The sequence below is a fragment of the Salvia splendens genome, chromosome 9 (genome assembly GCF_004379255.2).
Source record: "Salvia splendens isolate huo1 chromosome 9, SspV2, whole genome shotgun sequence".
In the NCBI taxonomy this organism is placed as follows: domain Eukaryota; kingdom Viridiplantae; phylum Streptophyta; class Magnoliopsida; order Lamiales; family Lamiaceae; genus Salvia; species Salvia splendens.
In genome coordinates this window covers 27,956,023-27,974,071 of record NC_056040.1, presented here as the reverse complement: position 1 = coordinate 27,974,071, position 18,049 = coordinate 27,956,023, and the positions used below count along the sequence as shown (strand labels likewise).

Sequence of the window (18,049 nt, the reverse complement as noted above, 5' to 3'; positions counted from 1 at the left end):
ATTTTGCACTTACTGCATTATCACTATTGGTTGTGACAGTTCCCACAGAAGACCTTCTACCAGCCATTCAGAAGATACTTGACGACGTTGATGATCATGCACAAGCTAAGTTATTTGAACATGCCGAGTCGAGGTGTTGGGATCCTTGTAACTTAACATTTTATTCCTCTTTCCTAGCTTAGTGTTATTATTCTAGACTAAGGCTTGAAGGAAGGTTCTTGGGTCCAGAGCGGAAGAACAGTGCTCTAAGACCACTCTGTCACGACCACAACTCCCTAGTGCTAGTGAGCTTAGTTATATTCGCAACTATAATAACTTCAATAATCATAAACCTTCATAAAAAGAAATATTTAATTCCGAAGGCAAGAGGGTACGAGGCTATGTCAAAATCAGAGTATCAGAATGGGTACATAGTTTCCCTTAAACAACATTCATATGCAGCGAAAGGTTCCAAGACGAAGTAATATGTATGGAGACATATTAAATTAGCTACCTAGCTACTTATTTATAAGTCTCTCCCAACACCTTCTCGCTTCGATCACGATCAACCTGCACGTTGGAAAAATAAACATGCTAGGCTAAGTAATTGATATACCCAGTGGACTTAGTGCCAAAAACAGTTCTTATTTAGTTGTCAGCCATGGTTAAGTGAGCGCGGGGTTTTTATTTGAAATAATTCCCGGGGTCACCAAATCCTTTATCATTTCATAAACTTGACTGCGCAGTCACATAACATAACATACCATATCTGATCTTATGTGAACCGGGAATGTGGCCACATTCCACGACGGTCACTGGACCGGCCAACTCGAAAGCTAGCACACAGTCCAATATGTGTACACTAGTCCGAGTAGGGTTTACGGCCCTACTGGGACCCGAATTCGATTTAACATGTTTGACATAGCCAACAGATAAGTAATCATAAAACAAACGTGGTATGACACTCATTAAAAAAAATAGATTCACATTTTCACATAAAATCACATTTTGAAAGAAAAACCCACCTCCTTTGCTTAAATTCTCAAACGAGCATTCCTCGACTTGCTTTTACTTGTCTTGCGACGACGCCCCTTTATAAAGAAATAATACTTAAATTAGACCTAAGTAATTGTAACACCCCCTACCCGATCGGCGAACGGTCGAATAGGAAATGTCACAATTACGGAGCCATAAATTATGGTCAATTAAAAACCAAACTTAATTCATTAACCTATCAGCAAAAGTTCCAACACTATTTACAAACACAGCGGAAGCTATTACAAAAATTCAAATACTATACATGCCACATCTAACATAAATGGACACAAACGCCGCAAGCAGTGATCAGTGACCCACCGAGGATGCAGTGCTGGCGAAGAAACGAAAGAAATATCCAAAGGAATCCACGATCCAATTAACCTGTAGCACACTTAACACTTCAGCCACAATTCTCTAACAATCAATAATCATACAACTTAAATTCTTATTATTATATTTACCAATCATTACCGCATATATCATATTATTATTGTCTTATTAATTTCTAACATAAATTGGGCAGCATCTCCTCTATAACCAACACATGCCCAAAACCCAACAATAGGCAATATCAAACCCAGAATTTATCAACAGTCATCAGCATTTATATGAAGCATCTAATATTCCAAATGATATCCACACATTAACATAGACAAATCACAGACGTCATCACACGTATCAACATACCCGTACCAGTAGTCAAATCTTCGTCCACGACTTCAAATTTCCAAACTATGTCATCAGAGGGGTATAATAATACAAAACTTCACATGTCATAAACTACATCTGCAAGTCTCAGATTTTCAATATTTATAATAAAACTCAACAGAACCATGTAACAAAATCCATTTTCACGTATAAGATATTATCATATCAAAGATGTTTCACATAATCTCATATTATAACTCATATGTTGTCATACACATTGTCACATATATCATCACGAATATTTCGATCGACATTATCACATAATTTCACACATGGCCCCTTAATGTGCTTAGTGACTTACTAGGGTACGCGGACCAGATCAGAATCAGAATCAGAATCAGAATCAGATACAGACGCGGATTTTGTCCTCGAGAGGACTCCGCACAGACCACCCAATTAGAGTGCAGACAGATAATCAGACCTTCCATTTCGGATACAGACAGATAATCCCGGGAACAGACCACCCATAGGGTGTAGATCAGACAGATCAGATAACAGACGATCCTCGCTTCGGTTATCCAGAAGACGAGAGATCACAAATAATGCAGCGCTGCTGTCCTATGGCATGCCAATTGTACCCACAGAACACACTCAAGCACGGGGCATAAGCACATACAAGTATACTTTATCATCAACGATTTCCAACATAACAAATCCATACAGACAGATCAGACGTCATCATAGATCGATCAGACATATTTCACATGTAAATCTTATTTGTATACATCTCACCATCTTTACAGTCACAATCATATTCTTCCATTTTAATACTTCAGTACCAAATCATTCAATAATTCATCATATTCTCATGTTTTACTTCATAAGTCTTTTATCACATAATTACTCATAATCTACTAAAATAATAATACATCAACACAGACAGACAAATCAGACCTCATCACAGATAGATAGATCAGACATCATCACATTTAATCACATTTATTTCCATCTCCTCAACGTATACTCTTTTCACATATTTCATTATCAAATCAATCAACAATCCATCATATTCTTATATTTTACTTCATGAATATTTTATCACATAATTAATCATAAATTATTTAGACAATAAGTCACGTAATAATCACGGAAAAACACGTAAGAGAATTAGACCATTTAAGTGTTGAGCATGCTACCTGGATGACGTTATTTCCAAACCTTTCCATTCGACATTTCTTCTTTCGCCGATCCTTTTTCCTTTCATTTGCTAACATTTGGGTGTAGCTACCTCATAGAATTATAACACAAATTAATTTATCGAGAAATAATATTACTATAAGCTAAACTCTCCCCTTTATCCTCATCTAATATCCTAGATGAAAGTAATTCCATGATCTACCAATTTACTTTTAATATATCAACTACATTGGACTGTTTTCTCGTTAATGTTATGTAATAATTTAAAAGGCTTTAGAGGCGCAACCTAGTATTTTCAAATACCCTTGGAAGTTTAGTTTACAAAGCAACAAAATTCACTTGAAAATTCCTAATGGGTCGAGAGATATTCTCCTTTCACCACAGACAACCAAAATCGAGCAGTTTCTGGCAATAGTTTCTACACAATTTTTATAAATAATATTTGTACTCTTTAATTAATCACAAAATTCAGAGAACAACTAAACACCTTATAGTTAATTTCGAAATTATGGAATCAAGTTTTCATCGACTTAAATTCCCTGAATATTTCGGATAACACATACCAAAATATGACAAAGTACCAGAATTTTGACAGTTCGTAGCTGTATTGTTATACCAATTTATACACATAGTAAACGAACTCCTAAATTCTCCATACGATTCAGGGACCCTCTAGACGCATCATAGTTATTATAGAAATTGTTAAACCAAAGATTTAACATATATAAACATGTTTAATAATTCAAACTAGGAGGTGGTAGAACAGAGGGTTTGATTCTCATCAAGATTTTATCTCAATTCATATTTAATCATCTTTTAAATATTCATTTCATCTATTGGGAACATATAACACCCAAAATCATATACTTAAGGTATATTTTCAGTTCCATTAGCAATTCTAAAAAAATATTTCATAACTTCAAAATCAAGGATAAAACATGCTTTAGGGCGTCTAAACGTAACATATTCAACACTAATACAAGAATTGAACCATCATTTGTTCAAACACCTATCAAGGAGGATCCCTAGTAGTTTTAAAGTCCAATATATATATTTTCAATCTTCAAAAACAACATACAATGAAGAGCTACCTTGATTTAACACCGATTGCGCGATCGGGTATTCAATACATTGAGAAACGGAGCTAAAATTTGAAGATGAAAACTTGGAACTCCTTGGATATGGAGGACACGACTTTTGGGATGAAAATGAGGATAAATAGTGTTATTTTTGGTTTATAAAAGTGTCCCAAATTATTAATTAATTTCATGGTATTTTTGGTGTACAAGTGGCATTCTTCAAATCATGCATAGTTATTTTATTTTATCTAGAATTTTCTATTAACTTTAAGGCATATTTTGAAGTCAAACATGTCCAAAATGCTGGAAATTTCGTGCCCTATGATTTAAACAAGATATTTTATTTTATTTCATGTGAAAAGACGATTTTGCCCTTCTACCGTATTCTATTTATGATTCCCGATTCAACTCCGATTTTCTTCTCATTCTCACCCTCACTATACTTCTAATACTTACTTTAAATGCTACTTTATTCCTTAATCCTTGTTACTTATTTGGCTCTTTTTTTGTTATCGAATCAACCACATATAATTCGAAATAGACAATTTTAACACAAACCTTATCTTATTTATAATATAACTCATATATTATTTCTAATAAATAATTCTCATCACCTTTTATCCTTATAAAAATTATCAACTATATTTTATCGATTATCATTATTTTCAATATCGATTTATTCGTCGAAAGCCCTGAGTCGTCGATTCCTTAACCTGAACCATGAATTCGTCTAGAGTCATTTTTGGGATGTTACAGTAATTATTTCTAGCATGTATGCATTCCTAAGCATGTGATCATCTTTATTTCCTTTCTTCCTAAATCCATAAAATCTTTAATCATTAATTAAATCAAATGATTTAATTATTTGGGCATTCGCCGTATTATTCGTGCACTGATTAAATTATAAACATCTTAATCTTATTTCCGCGAAATTAAATAGCGGCTATCCATTATTTAATTTTGGCAAGACATTAGGAGGGTCTATAAATCAAATTTGATGTTTTAATTAGTGGCTCTTGATTATCAGAAGTCCATTTTCAAATTTAAATCCTCTTGGATTTATATACTTAATTAACTTAAAAATACTTACTTTGCTTAAAAATTAAAATAAGTCCAATTTAATCATTTATTGGACATGGTGTTAACGTGACTAGTTTTTTTTTTCCTTTTTTTTTATCACGGCCCAATCCAAATAAGAGAGACTACGGCCCAATAAAATTTAATGCGGCCCGAGGAATTAAAAGCAGGCCCGAAACTAAATTTAATTCATGGCCCAAAAGGAATTTATTTGTAGTGGCCCAATGAAAATTGCACTGGCATAAAATACTCCCCAAGTCCGTCGGCCCAATCCTGCAGCCTGCGATAGTCTCTTCCGCCGCGTCGTCCTCTGTTGCCGGCTCTGCAGCCGCATCGTCCGTTCGGTAATGATTTACGGCATTTGGTCAACGCCGACCCAAGTCATTCCCCCCCTTTCGGTACTCAGTGCAGGCTCAGCCCGCCGACGTCTGGCTCGTTGTCGCCTTCGTCGGCCAGAGCTAAGTCTCCATCCTTTCCCTCTTGTCTTGCTTGAGCACCGGGGTTAACTTGGAGTAGTTAAATGGGTCTTGTTCGATTTTAGGCCGTTTTTGCTGAATAGTTATTTTATGATGTTAGAGTATTATGCTCAGCTTGTATGTGACTTGAATCTAAAGTTCCATTCATTCTCAGATTTGGTAGTAAGGCCGACTAGTTATGCTATCTATACTGAAGATTGTGAAGAACTAAAGGCTCGATCAAATAACTTAGTTGTGGAAGATCATCAACTTAGTCATGTATCCGAGGATTGGTTGGTAGAAGGTCTTGTGTGGGAATTGTCACTACCTGTAATGATAATGCAGTAAGTGCAAAGTTCTTGTAGAATGCAACAAAAGATGTGAAGAGGTGGAAAATCAGATGAACTAACACTTCTATCCGAAAGCAGAACCAAAGCTTCTCCCCTGAGTTTGATTTTATTTTCCCTAAACATAAAAATTATTCAAATTAGGGATTATCGTGTTCAACGAGCCATTGCTTTTCACACTAAGAAAACTGTGATTACAATACAATGGAGTTGTTGTGCTACCTCAAGAGCAATGATTGTAAGAGGGCTGAGAAAAGAGACTTGGCAAGAATATGGCTAGCTGGGATAACATGTGTTGGATGTACATTGAATGGAAACAAGGCTCAAACATGGTTATCCTAGTTGCCCTCGATGCCTATTGCATATTGACCATACCTCATGAAGAATACATGCAAAATAAAGTCACTCAGAATAAAGTAGAGAGTGTTTTACATCAAGGCTCAAATTTCACGTAATGTAGCTTTCATCCAACTCAAACTCAATATTCCATCATTCTTAAATCACTCAACTGGAGTCATGTAGTTAAAAACTGAACTCATCAAACAAAAGCACGAATTAATCATCTTTGAAGGTACACTAGGTCTGACTTGCTACTAAAACATGTACACAAAAATACAAACAAAAGCAAGACAATAATGAACACCTCCTCCCACTAAGGACGTACTTGCAAGTTGGGCTTAGTGTGGAAGAAGACTAAAAACACTGACCAACCAATAAAAAGAAGAATAAAAGAAAAGAAAGGGGGTCACCTTGTGTTGGTCAGCTTCTGCACGTCATGGGATCTGGAGCATGTCCTAGACTGGGCAGTTTTCTCTTCTTCCCTTGCATGTTCAGAACTGTCAGCCTATTCCTCTCCTACTTCAACTCCTTTTCTCCCTTGTAATAGTTCATGAGGTTGTTAATTTCATCTCCTCCATCAGATCTTTATCTTCTTTCTTTGCGTGCATCTCCTTCTTTCTTTTTTTCTTTTTTGCATCTCCTTCTTTCTTGTCAGGCAACTTCCTCATCTTGTTCCCCCTATGTCAGCCTCATTCCTCTCCTATATCAACTCCTTTTCTCCCTTGTAACAGTTCTTGATTCCATCTCCACCAACAACGCTTTATCTTCTTTTTTTGCATGCATCTCCATCTTACTTTTTTTTCTTTTTCTTTTTTGAACCTCCTTTCTTTTTTTTCTTTTTTTCTTTCTTTTTTTTTTTTTGCACCTCCCTCCTTTCTTATCAGTCAATTTCCTCATTTTGTGCCCCTTCCGTCCACTCTCTTATCCTTTTAAGCTTAAACTTCAAACCAGGTACCAAACAAATAGTGGTAAATAAAGTTAATCACGCAAACACTATTTATTACAAAGAAAACTACAGCATGCTGTAAGGAAGAATATCATAACAAAAACTGCAGCTAACCTGATAATTAAAGCCAGGCTTACTTCATCTGCAAATATCAAAAATAGCAAAATGAAAAGTGAAAATTAGCAACTTGCTAAACCAATATGCTAACAAGGCAATATTTCTCCGGGGTAATTAAGGTATTATATAGCACCTGCTATCATTGCATTGTATACCGCATCAGCTACAACATAAGCATGAGGAGTGTCCAAAAGCTTCTTTCTTTATCATCCCCATATAGCTAGACATTTTTAAATGGATTGACGGACAAAAATCCAGGGCCTGCCATTCTCTATCCAAAGCAAATACAAGAAAATGATTTAAGATTAGAGGCAATCAGTAAAAACAAACAAAATGAAAAGGTTCTAAAAAATAGAAAATTACATTCAAACTATCTTGTAAATATCTATATTGAAGATTGTGAAGAACTAAATGCTCAAATAACTTAGTTGTGGAAGATCATCAACTTAGTCAAGTATCCAAGGATTGGTTGGTAGAAGGTCTTGTGTGGGAACTGTCACTACCTGTAATGATAATGCAGTAAGTGCAAAGTTCTTGTAGAATGCAACAAAAGATGTGAAGAGGTGGAAAATCAGATGAACTAACACTTCTATCCGAAAGCAGAACCAAAGCTTTCTCCCCTGAGTTTGATTTTGTTTGCCCTAAATATAAAAATTATTCAAATTAGGGATTATCGTGTTCAACGAGCCATTGCTTTTCACACTAAGAAAACTATGATTACAAAACGATGGAGTTGTAGTGCTACCTCAAGAGCAGTGATTGTAAGAGGGCTGAGAAAAGAGACTTGGCAAGAATATGGCTAGCTGGGATAACATGTGTTGGATGTATATTGAATGGAAACAAGGCTCGAACATGGTTATCCTAGTTGCCCTCGATGCCTATTGCATATTGACCATACCTCATGAAGAATACATGCAAAATAAAGTCACTCAGAATAAAGTAGAGAGTGTTTTACATCAAGGCTCAAATTTCACGTAATGTAGCTTTCATCCAACTCAAACTCAATATTCCATCATTCTTAAATCACTCAACTGGAGTCATGTAGTTAAAAACTGAACTCATCAAACAAAAGCACGAATTAATCATCTTTGAAGGTACACTAGGTCTGACTTGCTACTAAAACATGTACACAAAAATACAAACAAAAGCAAGACAATAATGAACACCTCCTCCCACTAAGGACGTACTTGCAAGTTGGGCTTAGTGTGGAAGAAGACTAAAAACACTGACCAACCAATAAAAAGAAGAATAAAAGAAAAGAAAGGGGGTCACCTTGTGTTGGTCAGCTTCTGCACGTCATGGGATCTGGAGCATGTCCTAGACTGGGCAGTTTTCTCTTCTTCCCTTGCATGTTCAGAACTGTCAGCCTATTCCTCTCCTACTTCAACTCCTTTTCTCCCTTGTAATAGTTCATGAGGTTGTTAATTTCATCTCCTCCATCAGATCTTTATCTTCTTTCTTTGCGTGCATCTCCTTCTTTCTTTTTTTCTTTTTTGCATCTCCTTCTTTCTTGTCAGGCAACTTCCTCATCTTGTTCCCCCTATGTCAGCCTCATTCCTCTCCTATATCAACTCCTTTTCTCCCTTGTAACAGTTCTTGATTCCATCTCCACCAACAACGCTTTATCTTCTTTTTTTGCATGCATCTCCATCTTACTTTTTTTTCTTTTTCTTTTTTGAACCTCCTTTCTTTTTTTTCTTTTTTTCTTTCTTTTTTTTTTGCACCTCCCTCCTTTCTTATCAGTCAATTTCCTCATTTTGTGCCCCTTCCGTCCACTCTCTTATCCTTTTAAGCTTAAACTTCAAACCAGGTACCAAACAAATAGTGGTAAATAAAGTTAATCACGCAAACACTATTTATTACAAAGAAAACTACAGCATGCTGTAAGGAAGAATATCATAACAAAAACTGCAGCTAACCTGATAATTAAAGCCAGGCTTACTTCATCTGCAAATATCAAAAATAGCAAAACGAAAAGTGAAAATTAGCAACTTGCTAAACCAATATGCTAACAAGGCAATATTTCTCCGGGGTAATTAAGGTATTATATAGCACCTGCTATCATTGCATTGTATACCGCATCAGCTACAACATAAGCATGAGGAGTGTCCAAAAGCTTCTTTCTTTATCATCCCCATATAGCTAGACATTTTTAAATGGATTGACGGACAAAAATCCAGGGCCTGCCATTCTCTATCCAAAGCAAATACAAGAAAATGATTTAAGATTAGAGGCAATCAGTAAAAACAAACAAAATGAAAAGGTTCTAAAAAATAGAAAATTACATTCAAACTATCTTGTAAATATCTATATTGAAGATTGTGAAGAACTAAATGCTCAAATAACTTAGTTGTGGAAGATCATCAACTTAGTCAAGTATCCAAGGATTGGTTGGTAGAAGGTCTTGTGTGGGAACTGTCACTACCTGTAATGATAATGCAGTAAGTGCAAAGTTCTTGTAGAATGCAACAAAAGATGTGAAGAGGTGGAAAATCAGATGAACTAACACTTCTATCCGAAAGCAGAACCAAAGCTTTCTCCCCTGAGTTTGATTTTGTTTGCCCTAAATATAAAAATTATTCAAATTAGGGATTATCGTGTTCAACGAGCCATTGCTTTTCACACTAAGAAAACTATGATTACAAAACGATGGAGTTGTAGTGCTACCTCAAGAGCAGTGATTGTAAGAGGGCTGAGAAAAGAGACTTGGCAAGAATATGGCTAGCTGGGATAACATGTGTTGGATGTATATTGAATGGAAACAAGGCTCGAACATGGTTATTGAAGAACAACGGACATCTCTGGAACTTGATCAACAGTAAAGTAGAGCTCTCAACAAAGTAGAACGTGGTTTTTTTCTAGCCTTGGCTTTTTTTTACTCATGAAAGGATGCCTTTTTTCTTTTTTTTTTCCTAGCCTTGGCTTTTTTTACACACGAAAGGTTGTCTTTTTATTCTATTTTCGTTTGAAGTGACAACTTTTCACTCTCAAGGATGTGCTAGCACTTTAATTTTGGTGACTAGGGAAGAAAATATAGGCCAACAAATGGATATAATAGGTAAGCTGATATAGTAATTTCAAAATTTTTAACAAAGAAATTAGGCTTTTGGGCTCAAACTGGCTCACTAAGGGTTTATGCAGGGTCAGGCATGTGATAATTTGTATACGAGGCTTTTATTCCTATTGCTTAAATCATTTTTATGCACCAATATCAACAAGATTGCAACTCATAAAGCTCTCATTCAGTCGATCGGCCCTATGACTTTTTCAATTAATTTTTCAAAACCGGAATAGTTCTCTCTCCTTAACTCAAGAAATCGGACAACAAATAACACTGTTATCACTTATTTGAAGCATGGGAAACCTAGGACTCCAGAAGTTAGTAAGCAACAACTAAGTTTGCAGATCAACCCTTGAGAAAAATGAAGTCTACACTAATAACCCCTTTAGAAGTTAGCTCCTCCTCAACTCCTACACAACAAATACAAAACAAACAAATTCAAGTATATAAATCAGCTGATAAATAAAAATAAAGAAATGAAGTACAACTTAAGTAACAAGTAAGTGCATATTCAAAAGTATCAACTTAAATACAACCTAATATATTGGACAGCAAGTTCTAGATAAAGAATCCAACAGAATTTGTAACCTTTTCGGCAGCTGCTATTCATACTAGTGCTTCATTCATACTAGTGCTTCATTATCTAATGCAGGCACACATACGTAGAAATATATGAAAATTAGGTTTTATCATCCAAACAACTCATTCTAATAACAAGGAAAAACATATAAATTTTAACAAAATAATAAATACATTTTGAACATTAATTTTACATACAATGTAGGATTGACATCATTCTCACATCTAAACCAAGGCCAGCATATGAAATTATACAATGCATCATTGGAGAATTAGTGCGTACTTTGAGCAAAGCAAGAACAATCTGCTTAAGCTCAGTTCTTTGCGAACAGTTATATAAGTAGTAATTCACCTACATAGGAATCTAATGCCCATGATGCAAACTAATGCAGCTTTAGACAAGTAATTAGCTCATTATCTAACATTCATACCATGTTGATGTGGATTCTTCAATTGAAGTCTAGCTAAATCGCATGATCATATCAAGAGTTGGAAAAGTGAGCATTCTAAAAGTTTTAGGCTCAATCCACCATGACATTTTAGAAAAAAAAATACCACATAATAAGTTGACATCAACATATTGGAGGATACCAACTTCGATAATAGTAAAATAAACTTATAGCTATAGTTTGTAATTTTGTACTCCCTCCGCCCAACCATAAGCGAGGCAATTTTTTGGGCTCTAGATTTAAGAAACTGACATTTAAAGAGTTATGGCACATAGTATATATACCTTCTCTTAAAGAGTTATGGCACATAGTATATATACCTTCTCTGAGATGGTATGGTACATATCTAATGCATCACCAAAGGTTATAAGTGGCTTTTGTCCTAGGATGCTCGGAAGACAGAGCTGCATTAGTAGGATGTGCAGCATTTCCAGGTTCCTACATGAATAAAATGCACAGGTAAAAAAGTGCACAAGCAAATAATGGCTGATATGTAACAGAATGTACTCACTTTTGCATAACTGGAAGGTTCCATCAGTAGCTGGCCAAAGCATGAGAGACTGAAGGAATGATGTCGTTTTCGGAGTTTGTGGACCATCGCCAATTGAAATGTGAGATGAAGGAACTGAAAACAATTACCATAATTTTACTAATTTGATTACTTTTTGTTTTTGTTGCTCGCAGGGTTTACTCATAGGAAAACAATAACTAATAATTAATAAATGATATGAAAATCAAAAGAAACCATAAACTAAACAAACCTTGTATGGGAATCTGGGATCTAACATGTTCTATATCGTCAGAGCCAATTTCCAGTGTCTGGGGCATAGCACCAATTCCAATGCTAACAAGGCCAGATGAGTAAATGCTACCACTTATTTGGTCAGAAGTAGAGATGCAAATATCCTGGAAAATCCACCTCCTGACTAGGCGCGGGGGGGGGGGAGTGGAAATGCATTTGAGCTCTGGGTGGGTGGACCGATTCTGGCCTAGAAAACAGAAAATATTGCAAATAAAATGACAAAATTAAATGAGATACAAATAAAGATCACAAAGATGAACTAGAGACTATATATCTGTCCACGTGAATCAACTAGATGTCCTATAATTTTTCAGAATCACCTCATAAACTCGTTGTGAATGTGATAAGTGGCCTGGCTTAGCACAAAGAGCTCATTTGACCTTGCGCATAAAGGCTAGCATAAGAAAAAGTGGCACAACACTGCTCTGTGCTTTCTCCAAACAGAAATTTGTTTATCTATTTCCCCATCAATCGTTTGGACTGCATGTAAACAAAGTTACAATGCAACAAGGACAAAATCCAAACAATATGAATTCCAAATCCATACACAATGGACTAAATTAACACAACACTTTGAACAAATTTTTATCAGTTATTTGCTAGTATTATTGCTCTAATAAGTAAATCCCACTCAACCGAAAAAACATCAACAAAATCCACATTTAGCACAGAGAAAATATCAAGAGACCATTGTAACTCTCCACACTGTAAATCATGTGGCCTTACCATTTAGGACCTACTTAGTATACACTGGAAGGAACTTCATCATCCAGTTGGTTAAAAGTGCGTATGTTTTTCAGACATGATATAAATCAATGATTACATGACACGGAAACATGCAGGGCCTATGTATTTCTTTAATCTTGATAAAGGCTTCCAAATTTATTTAAACTATATCATGAAACCTACCAGTGAAACAAAAGTCACAAGAAAGCCTTAATTAACTTTACTTCCAGAAACAGATCAAAGAGAGAGAGTAAAAGACGGAAATATAAGAAATGCACTTGGTCTTGTTTAGAAGCAGCATAAATTCATTTTCCCAACCTTTTAACTGTTTGGTGTATTAATAGGTCTTGTAATCCATATTCACCGGCTGGTGTGGTTATTTCACTAGCTATGCAATTAAGCATTCCAGAATTTGATCAGATTGGCCTAAACATCTATCGATGCAGAAAGATAGTGAAAAAAATCAGATTTCACCAAGGAGAAGCACATACTATTTTCTAACCATTTTCCAATCGAACAGATCACACTCTGAGAGCTGAGAAAGAAACTAGGAAAATTTAGCCAGTAGCCACACTCATTCGAACAAGGATTAACAAATTAGTGCACAAAATCATTTACTTCTCAAAATTGGACGGACTTTATCCAACACAGAGAAAATGCTCAAGGCAACACTACTAGGTACAGCCCTACTCATCTAGATAAAGATGCTCCCCTTATTTTAGTAATTTCAAGTAGAAGAGGGGATCTTGTTGTGTTCATTGGTCAAACTCAACCTGTCTTCTTCTCAAAATCAACTCTAAATGCACAATGTAACAATACTAAATTAGGTGATGCTACTATGGATTCAGCAGCCCTCAGCCACACTGACCTCAACCATGTAATCTAAGCAAAAACATAATCAATCCTTTTAAAACCCAAACCCCAAAATGATGAACAAATTGATCTAAACTATACAAAGAAAAAAAAAGAAAATACAAACTGATTACCTGAAGACGCGGTGGCTGTTGAGAGGAACTGATTCATTTTTTTTATTGGTCAATCCATTGTAATTCTATTTCATTCAAATTATTGACAATAACCAAGAAAATATTATTTAAAAATATCTAAACATAAATTTATAAAAAATATTTTAAAACCCATAATTTTACTTAAATTCTTTTTTATTCAAATTATTGATAAATAACAAAGAAATTATTATTTAAATATAAATTTATAATTAAATATTTAAATTATTGAAACCATGATTTTACTTCAACAATTTTATTAGAGTAATTTTAAGATATGAAAACTCTTAGAAATGTACCATAAAAAATAGAACTAGTTAAATTTTATTATTTTAATAGTTTTTTAAATACAATATTATATATATTATTAATACTTTGTTATATTCGATCCCACGAAATTCATATTCTGGATCCTCAAGCATTCAATATGTCCTAATTTACATCGGAAAAATCTCTTTACCAATTATATCACCATGATATACCATGGGTCCAGAGCCTTTGTCCTAGCGGCAAGGGGCTTAGACATTATTGTATGAGGTGCCGAGTTCGAGCCCTCTTGACATAAGCTAATTTCCTCATTTCTATAGGAGTTTATTTGTAATAATTTACTCCTTTCTATAGGAGTTTATTTTTTTAAAAAAATATACCATGGAAAAAATAACTTCACAGTTTTTCTCTGAAAATCAATTAATTAACACAACAAATTGAAGAAAAGTATCTTTTCATTTGCTTTAGCGATGGAACCAACTTTAAATACAAAGGAAATTCAACAGATGAACAAAATTCTAGAATTCCTTACCTAGACATTTTGCTACGGGTGATGGGCACAAAAGAGATGGAAGGAATTGGTCGAGAGAGAGGGAGAAGATGTATGAGTGTTGCTGGTTTGAGTACGGCGGCCAGAGCAAGGTAAATTGAAAGTGGCAACACATTGATAGACGTACCTAGATCACACATTGTCACGGCCGCACTTCCTAAGGATAGGAAGCCCTGGAAAATCGTGACTAGTGGGGGAATTAAGAAGCGGGGAAGAAGGGGGAAACAATTCAAGGCAATACAACTTATCGATCGAAGATGAAATTCCATTTATTTAAACCAACGTTTCAAAACCCAAGTTGCATAATGAAGGATAACAAAGTTCGACAATAAAGAAAATAACAGAGTTCTAAGGACTAGAATAGCGGAAGCAATTTGAGAGTGTAGCTACTACTACGTATGAAGACATAGTAGTAACCGAACAAATTCTTGAAATCATCACTCAACGTCCTCCGCCTCCCGACCTCGCTCAACCTGCACATAGGGAAAACATATGCAGGGGCTGAGTACTTGATGCACCCAGTGAACTCATGCCCGAAAACATTCATCGTTAAGATATGTCAAGCCATCATCGTGTGAATCCCGGGTTTTACTTTAAAAAGGCCGAGAAACACTAAAATCATTCCTTAATATAGTGTCCGCGCGGACTAACATCATCCTCCATCATATACCATATCTGAACCATCATGTGAAATGAGACTGTGGCCACAATCTCGATCAGTGGACCGGCCGACCTAGGGGACGGCTCACGATCCCTATCAGTGCACTAGTCCGAGTAGGGACTCACTCCCTAGTCAGACCCGAATTCGTTAACTATCAAAGTCTAGTAGGATATTATCCCAGTAGACAATCAGATGGGCAATTCAAAACATAAAAACGGCATGACATACTATTTTAAACCACCCTTATTTCACCATAAACATATCATTTCAAAATAAAAGAATTTAAGTAGTAAAGCCCACCTCAAAAGCTAAGGATTTACGTTAAATTCCTCGTTCCGACTTTTAGCGTGCGTGCGAACCACCTTTTCGGAAAATACATAAAATTCATATAAATTCTCGGTAACGATGAAAATTAGAATGCATGCACTCTAATTAAATTCCTTAAATCTTCTTTCTCGGTTTCCGTGCATTTTTGGTTATTCGGCGGCCGCCCAAGGCGTCGCGTGCGACGCCGGTCGGCCGCTTACGCTCGTTTTTTTTTTCCTCCGTTGGCCCCTCGTATTTTCCATAACGTCGTAAATAATTTCTAAAAACTATTTACGTGCATACTTTAATTTTCGTAATTATTTACCGTTGAAAAAGTATTATTTCATACTTAGGATAAAATAATTCATCCTTCAAAATATTCCGGGATTTAATTAAATAATTCCCCATAATTAATTTAAATTATTCTTTGCGATTAAGTTATCGGCCCACACCTTAATTATCTTTCTCACCTCCTTCTTCCAATTAAATCTTAAGCCCCAAATCAACTTATATGGAGCCCAAAAACCCTCAAAATAATTGATAAAGCCCAAATTTCTTTAGGCAAAGGCCCATTTTTACTCAAAACAAAAAGGCCCAAGAACACACACACACCCACACCCACGCCCATCTCTCTTTCTTCTTCTCTCCCTCTTTTCTTTCTCTTCCCTAATCTTCTCTCTCGACGGAAACCAGTCACTGCAACCACAACGGAACCCTCTCTTAAATTCCATCGCCTCTCCGTCGCCTTCACCACCCTCACGACGCCGCCGCGCCGTTGTCACGAAGGTCAGTCTTCTCTAGGCTCCGTCGCACGCCGTCACGGGCAACTCCGAACAGCCCCGAAACGTCCCGAAAGCTATGTTCTCGTACTCAAATTAAGTTCTTTCCACATAAATTTTTATTTTGCCGAGGGGAAGTTTATTTGGAAAAATTTTGATCCATTATTGATGGTGTATAATGTACACTATGCTAAACATGAGTTGTAAACTGGGAAAAGATTATACCTTCGTTGTTATGAACTCGGTCAAGGTATTTGATAGGCTGAGAGGAATGGCTCCTTGACTAGGCGGTTGAATCTGTAAATGAATTGAGAAGTCGTTTTGAATTGGACTAGAATTGCTTTGTTTGAACTTTGATTAGGTGGAAGGAATTTACCTTGGCTTGTTATGATATTGAAGCAAAACAAAGCAGTGGCTTTTCCTCAAACTCTCGGCTCTCTCCCCCTCTCTCTCTGGGTGAATGTTTTTGCTTAACAAAAAGGAAGTGGAAGAGTAGGGAAAGATGAATGAACATAAATTGAATTTTGTGCGACCCTTTATTTTCTTGCAGACTTGAATGAGGAAGATGGAAGGTGAAAGAAAAATTTGAAGGGTCACCATATAGAGGATCGGCCGAGAAGAGGGAGAAAGAAAGAAAGAAAGGAAAGAAAAAGAAGAGTTGGGCTTGCTCCCACATTCATGGAAAGATTTGGGCTCAAAAAAAAAAATTAAAAGGTGTTGGGCTCAATTTGTTGTAAGCCCAACTTGGCAATTATTTATTGTTTAGTTAGATTTTTAAATAGTTAGGGCCCAAGCCATTTTTGTAAATAGTCATTTGGACTCTAATTAAATTTGAGGCCCAAATATACACATATACATACTTTATATTCTTGCATTCCTTTCGATCATTACAATTCACGGGACTTTATTAAATTTTGTTATCTTGGTCTTCACAAACAAAAATTAAAGTACGTTTAACGGCATCATTTATATTTGGTGTTGTCCCAAATATAATATCCATTCGACCATTCCTCGATTTACGTGCATCGTTATCCATAGATAGAAAATATATTCCTTTCCACGTATTTCATTCGTCTTGCTAAAAAATAGCAATTTCGTCGTCATTCGTTCAACGAGACCTCCAACATGTCTCCCAACGTTCACAATTAAACAATTAAGCACGTTCCTTTTCACATTTAACACATAAACCATAATTTTTTTCCAAAACACATTCATCGAGAAGCATAGAATTCGAAATAATTTTATCAATGATTTCGTTACATAAAAAAAATTAATTCCATACTTAAGGCACGGGTGTTACATTCTACCCACCTTAACAGAAATTTCGTCCCGAAATTTACTCGTTCCTAACGAAAAGCTCCGGGTATTTCTATTTCATTTTATCCTCGAGTTCCCAAGTAGCCTCCTTGTGACCATGATGTTTTCAAAGCACTTTCACGGAAATGATTGACTTATTCCTCAACTCTTGCACTTTCCTGTCCAGAATAGCTTCGGGCTTCTCCTCATAACTCAAGTCGGGATTCAAAATCATTTCCTCTTGATGAACCACGTGTTTGGGATCGAACACGTACCTTCGTAATTGTGACACATGGAAAACATTGTGCACAGACCCAAAACTCGGTGGTAGTGCCAACCTATATGCT

At 35.8% G+C, this 18,049-nt stretch overlaps 2 long non-coding RNA genes across 22 annotated transcripts; one reads left to right on the top strand and one right to left on the bottom strand.

Moving 5' to 3' along the window:
• Positions 1-312: 312 nt before the first annotated feature.
• On the bottom strand, positions 313-16,973 carry LOC121747691. Of its 21 annotated transcripts, XR_006039262.1 has the most exons (23): positions 16,783-16,973; positions 16,632-16,703; positions 15,622-15,683; positions 12,434-12,593; positions 12,073-12,300; positions 11,823-11,936; positions 11,632-11,749; positions 9,890-10,693; positions 9,730-9,785; positions 9,508-9,647; positions 9,278-9,415; positions 9,142-9,169; positions 8,495-9,021; positions 7,968-8,100; positions 7,808-7,863; positions 7,586-7,725; positions 7,356-7,493; positions 7,220-7,247; positions 6,570-7,099; positions 5,884-5,938; positions 3,954-5,801; positions 1,705-2,949; positions 1,185-1,398 (listed from the first exon to the last, which is right to left on the bottom strand). It is a non-coding gene; the product is annotated as an uncharacterized LOC121747691 (long non-coding RNA). The 21 variants fall into 21 exon arrangements; XR_006039272.1 differs by lacking the exons at positions 15,622-15,683; positions 16,632-16,703; positions 16,783-16,973 and adding exons at positions 313-549; positions 1,005-1,070 and having other exon boundaries at positions 1,336-1,398; positions 12,434-13,768; XR_006039276.1 differs by lacking the exons at positions 15,622-15,683; positions 16,632-16,703; positions 16,783-16,973 and adding exons at positions 313-549; positions 1,005-1,070 and having other exon boundaries at positions 1,336-1,398; positions 1,711-2,949; positions 12,434-13,768.
• On the top strand, positions 16,746-17,272 carry LOC121747709. Its single transcript, XR_006039316.1, has 2 exons — positions 16,746-16,862; positions 16,957-17,272. It is a non-coding gene; the product is annotated as an uncharacterized LOC121747709 (long non-coding RNA).
• The last annotated feature ends 777 nt before the right edge of the window (positions 17,273-18,049 follow it).